The 6049-nt window shown below is 38.7% G+C and overlaps 1 non-coding gene across 1 annotated transcript; it reads right to left on the reverse strand.

The window, feature by feature from the left end:
- Positions 1-5610: 5610 nt before the first annotated feature.
- On the reverse strand, positions 5611-5712 carry LOC140521805 (U6 spliceosomal RNA). The gene has a single exon (XR_011973096.1). It is a non-coding gene; the product is annotated as a U6 spliceosomal RNA (small nuclear RNA).
- Positions 5713-6049: the final 337 nt, after the last annotated feature.

The following is a 6049-nucleotide window of genomic DNA, read 5'->3' on the forward strand; positions in this document are numbered from 1 at the left end:
TAAAGTGCAAGATAATCTCTTTCTAGATGAAAATATGACAGGTTTGGAGGAATGCTCTCCTACTCTCCAAGTTACCAGGATAAAAAGAAAAGGTTCCTTGAAAGGATGGAAGAAGAGCTTGAAGGGATAAAGAGAAGAAAAATCATGTAAAGAGACAGGAGATTCCTCACTTAGGGTAGAAGAGTGAAAGGTAGAAAAATGTGATACCCAGAAAGGAAGGAAGAAGCATTGAATGTTGGGTGGTATATAATAGATATGAGGCTTTTCTTATAGAGTAGGGGAGCAGACCAACTCTGGAGGAAGCAATTTCTTGTGTTCCTAGGAATGATGGTGTGGTTTCATAGCACCATTAGTGCTTTGCTAATTCCCTGCTGAGGGATACTTAAACAGCTATTTAACAATCTGAAAAAACCCAGACATCTGCTGTCTTCCTAGGACATGTATTCGGTAGACGATGCAAAGCATCCTGAGAACTGTCAAATCTAATGGTTGTTACTTCTTAATGTTGGTGTCTTGTGTTGGGGCAAATGACACCACCACAAGGAACACAGAAAGTATTGCTAAGGATTATATGGTCCTGGGCAAAAAACAGAAGACTTTGTGTTAACAGGTGGCATTTTTATTGCTACTAACAAACAAAGGGAGGGGAAATCAAAAGAGAAATTGAAATTTGAGACATACTCAGCTGGTTAAGAAGATGGTTTCTGTTAATAGGATTCATATTTCTGGACCATGGTTTAAAATAAAGAAATTATGAGTTCTTGAGTCTATCGGATGGACAAGGAATGAAATACATCTAATAAGAGATATTTCCCTTTATAAAAAGGGCATATTTACCCTGCAAAAAAGCATATATTTGGCTATTAAAAGCACATTTAAAAAAAAGAAAAAAGGGGGGGGGAGCCAAGATGGCAGAGTAGAAAAACACATATAGATAGCTCTTACCCCACAGCCCATAAAATACCTGTAAAGAAGAACTCTCAACAATTTCTAAAGCAGTGGAAGCCACAGAACAATGGAGTGGAGAAGATTTCTATCCCAGAGTGACCTGAAAGACTGACAGGAAAGGTCTGTTCCACCAGACCTGGAACAGAGCCCAGCCCAGCCTTGGCCACACGGCACCAAGAGGAATAGATCTGAGCAGTCTTCAGGGACAGAATCTCCAGTGGTAGCACAGATCCCTCAACCCACAGGCACCAAACATCAGTGAGAGGGTCTTTTCGGCTGTCTGAGAAGGGAGCAGGGTGTCCCCATAACTCTGGCCTCCTCAGGTGCCAGCAGTAGAGGCAACAGCAGACAGTAGGCAGTAGCCTGCACCCATGGTTGAAGGTCTCATCGTAAACCCTTAGGGAACTGAGCCCTGTGTAGTGGCCCTGCCCCCACCTGAGCAGCTGATCTTAATCTCACACTGAATAGCAGCCCTGCCCCCACCTAAAGCCCCTGAGAGCTGGAGGCCAAGAGGTTGAGGAGAGGAAACTCAGAAGTCAAGTAACTGGCTGGGAAAATGCCCAAAAAAAGGAAAAAAAAATAAGACCATAGAAGGTTGCTTTCTTGGGGAGCAGGTGTCTCCCCCCATCCTTTCAGATGAGGAAGAACAAGGCATACTGTCAGAGGAAGTCAAGGCCTCTGCCTCCAGGGCCTCCAAAGGGAACTTAAATTGGGCTCAGGCAATAGAAGACCTTAAAAAACAAGTTAGCAGCTTACTAAAGGAGAACCAAAAAAATACTCAGGAAAATAACAGTTTTAAAAAGAGGCTAACTCAATTGGAAAAAGAGGTCCAAAAAGCCAATGAGGAGAAGGAGGTTTTAAAAAGCAGAATTAGCCAAATGGAGGAGAAGGTTCAAATCTTGTTCAATGGAAGAGAAAAGGGAGAAGGGGAGAGGGGAAAAATGAAGCTACTTTCTCCACATGTGGCTGAAGGAAGGAATAACATACTCACTAAATTTGGTATGAAAATTTATATCACACCACAGGAAAGTAGGAGAAGATGCAACAAGTGGAGCGAGGGGAATGTTAGAAGGGAGGGCAAATGGGAGAAGGGAGTCACTAGAAATAAACACTTTTGAGAAGGGACAAGGTCAATTGTAGGGGGGAAAATAAAGGGGGATAGGGTAGGTCAGAGGGCAATATAATTAGTATTACACAACATGATTACTATGGAAGTCTTTTGCAAAATGACACATATTTAGTCTGTATTGAATTCCTTCCCTTCTCAGTGGGGGGGGGGGGGGGAGGAGGGAGAGAAGTTGGAATTCAAAGTATTAGCAACGAATGTTGAGAATTTTTATTGCATATAATCAGGAAATAAGAAATACAGGGAATGGGGTATAGAAATTTATCTTGCCCTACAAGAAAAGAGAAAAGATGGGGATAAGAGAAGGGTGGAGTGTGATAGAAGGGAGGGTACATTGAGGGAAGGAGTAATTAGAATGCAAGGTATTAGGAAGCAGGGGGAGGGGAGTGATGGGGGAAAATTGGACATGTTACAAATTGAGGTAAAAGCAATTAGTATTAAAACAATGGACTGAATTAATTACTGAGAATAAATCAATGACATCTTTAGTTTGGGGAAAAAAATTTTAGTCTAAATTTCCTAGAGGAAGGTAACCTCAGGTAAAATTTGACATATATGGAAGAGTTAAGGTTTTAATGGTAAATTTGATTTTATGATTGCTATTTAATCAAGAACTAGAACATGTATAGAAAAGCATGTAAGCTACTTAAGACTTGCCTCAAAAGATGTTCCTTAGCCAAAGTGAAATTATAATCATATTTGAAACCTGGTTATTGGAACTTTCCATTTTTAGATGCTATGGGACTATTAAGTGACTGTTCTTCTGAGTCTAACTCCAGGTATGGGTAGCAAGAAAGGCAGTCTGAGCCTCCAATCCATGATGCCAGTAAGCTGGTGAGATGCTGGTGTGAACTGCAAAAGGTAATCTTATGGGAAGGAAAGGAGAGCACTGACTCAGGATTCTCCCAACTCAATTTCCCCATTGACACCTGGCAGACTTTAAGCCTGACTGAATGCAAGTGGACAATCTAATCTTGCCAGGAATTAACATGAAGTTGAAGAGATATTGTATCCCTGCAATGTCCCTACTCTCGGTGGCAATTTCCTACAGTCAAAAGATCTGTAAGCTTAATACTAGATCTATTAAATTATAGATTATTGGTCAGGGAACATCCAAGATTAAGTCTAAAATTAAGCTATTAGGCATAGGACTTTAGACCAACAACAATAAGTTAGGGTCCTTTAATTCTTAGCAATACTGTGGAGACAATTAGGTCAAGAGTTTGTGAAGTTAGCAACATAAATATTATTTGTGTCTCAGTTGGTTAATATTTAATAAAAAAATTCTTTTGTGATTCATATTGTAAATGTTTTAAAAAGAAGTATCACCTGACCAAAAGTCTGAATTGTTTTATCTTTTACAAACTGTGTTAAAAATGAAAAATAAAATTAAAAAATATATTTGCCTAGAGTCTTGTGAGTCTAATAAAGAGGTTGCTAAATGCAAAAGGGAGAGGAAAGGAGAAAATTGCCCACAAGTCAGGTACCACGGAGGGTAGTAAGCATAAGAAACTTCCATACAGGGAGAAGAACAGTAGAAAAGAGGCATAGCAATTCATGGGAGATCATATCCAAGAAAAGAGTCAGAAATAAAATCCAATAACACCCCTCAGGTGTCTATATACAAATGCACAAAGTGTAAGTAATAAACAAGATGATCTAGAAATTATAATGCAAAGCAGAAAATGTGCCCTCATAGATATCACTGAGACTTTGTAGGATGGGACCCATGACTGGAACTTTTCTCTGAGACTTATTCAAAATGCACAGGAAAAATGAAAGATTGGGATAGAATAGCATTGAATAGATATTTCATTTTTAAAACATCTTTACCTTTTGATATCACATTCATTTTCAAATATATTCCCTCTCCTTTTCCTACTGAACCATCTTGGAACAAAATATAAAAAAGGAAGTCAGAAGTTCTGCAGAAAAGATGACTTCCTGAATGGAGGCAGTTCTAATTCTCACACATTTACTCCGTCAAAAACTCTGAATTTGTTCCCCAAATAATAATCAAGACATCCAATGAGAAACTAAGGTGACTTCTTCCCCCTGAGAAGTGCACAAAAGGCCAATAAGAAGCCCAGGGGCAATTGGAAAGGGGGCCAGCAAAGCCAACTCAAGCTAGTGTAAGAAAACAAGTCAGCAGCCTACCAGTGTGACTAGCAATAGGTCTGACACCTGGGTGGCATGTAAGGATCTGTGTATAGAAGTAACAAGAAGAGAGGGTTCCTCTGAGAAAGCCTTAGGGTGTTTGGAAAGCCCCGAGATGGAAATCTTGAAAGCACAGGGAAACAAAAGCAATCATTGTAGCATGGAAATGCTCAGAAAAGGAAAACTCATGTACCCAAGGGCTCCAAGGTTCCTGTTACCCTGAACCTCAACAGTTAAGGGATGGGGGGGGGGGGCTAACCCTAGGAAGTGTTAGTTAGCACAGGGACTCAGGTGATCTAGTTTGAGACTAAGTGAGATTCACCACCTACTCTAAAGTACAGCAGGGGCCAAGCCTGAGGGTGGCACAAAGGTCTAATTCAAGAATTAAAGTTGTAGAGATGAGTAAAACAAAGAAGACATCAACCAATAAAAAATTATTGATGTAGAGATTTTTCCTTAAAGAAAGCGAGAATAACTCCATAATAACTGCAAAGAGAGACTCAAAGGATTACCCACAAAGACCACCTTCCTAGAAGAAATGATGAAAAAAGATAAAAAATGAAAAGCTCTGGAGGAAAGAATTGGAAGGAGAATAAATAGTTTAGAAAGAAAAATGATAATCTTTACCTAAGTAACAGATTCCTTGAAAATTAGAATAAACCAAACAGAAAGCAATGACACTATCAGAAAGCAAGAAATATTAGAATAAAAATTCAAATTTCAAAAATAGAAGAAAATAAAGATATCAAAAACATATGGCCCAGAATGGAGGTCAAGGAAAAAAATTCAAGAATGATTTGGTATTTCCGAAAATTATGATTTAAAAAAAAGCTGGATACTTGATTTCAAGAAATCAGAAATCAAAATGTTCCAGAGCAATGAGAACCAGAGAGTAACGTAAGAATGAAAACAATATATCAGTCACCTCCAGAAAGAAATGCTAAAAGTCCCAGAAATATCATAGTTAAAATCTAGAGCCTCTACATCAAATAAAGAAAAAATACTGTGAGCGCTCCGAGAGCAGCTGCTCAAGTTTCAAGGAACCAGAGTCAAGATCACAAAAGACTTAGAAGATACTATTATAAACTAGATATCTTGGAATTTTGCCATAGTTGTCGAGTTGTTTTCAGTGTGTGTCCAACTCTTCATGACCCCATGTGGGATATGATGGCCTTTTTTTGTATTCCTATTATTGACTCCCCTTTTTCTACTGGAGTAGTATCCTTCTTCACCTCATTTTGCAGATGAGGAAACTGAAGCAGTCTTGCCCAGGGTCACACAGCTAGTAAAAGTCTGAGGCCACATTTGTACTCATGAAGATGAATATTCCTGACTCCAGACCCTGCATTCTATTCTATTCACTGTGCCACCTAGCCACCAAAAATATGGCACACTATGAATTTGCATGTCATCCTTTCACAGGGGCCACATTAAACTCTGTATTGTTCCAATTTTAGTATATGGGCTGCTGAAATGGGCACTGTCTTGGAGTACAACATTTCAAAAGGCAAAAGATATAGGCTCACAACCAAGAATAACATTTTGCAAAGCCGTGTATAATCCTGTGGAGGAAAAATGAGCTTTTATTGGAATAGAAGACTTTTCAATCTTTTCTGATGAAAAGATAAGAGCTGAGTAAGAACTTTGAAATACAAAAACAAGAGTCAAGAGAAATCTGGAAAGATAAATCTATTTGAGCAATTAAAAGGAACTGTATAATGATATAATGCTAATATTCTAATAAGGGGAGATAAATATTCCTTTAGAGTCTTAATCTTTTCAAAAGGTATTGAGAGAATTAATTTTTAAAAAGAGGAG

Source organism: Notamacropus eugenii, chromosome 1 (genome assembly GCF_028372415.1).
Source record: "Notamacropus eugenii isolate mMacEug1 chromosome 1, mMacEug1.pri_v2, whole genome shotgun sequence".
In the NCBI taxonomy this organism is placed as follows: domain Eukaryota; kingdom Metazoa; phylum Chordata; class Mammalia; order Diprotodontia; family Macropodidae; genus Notamacropus; species Notamacropus eugenii.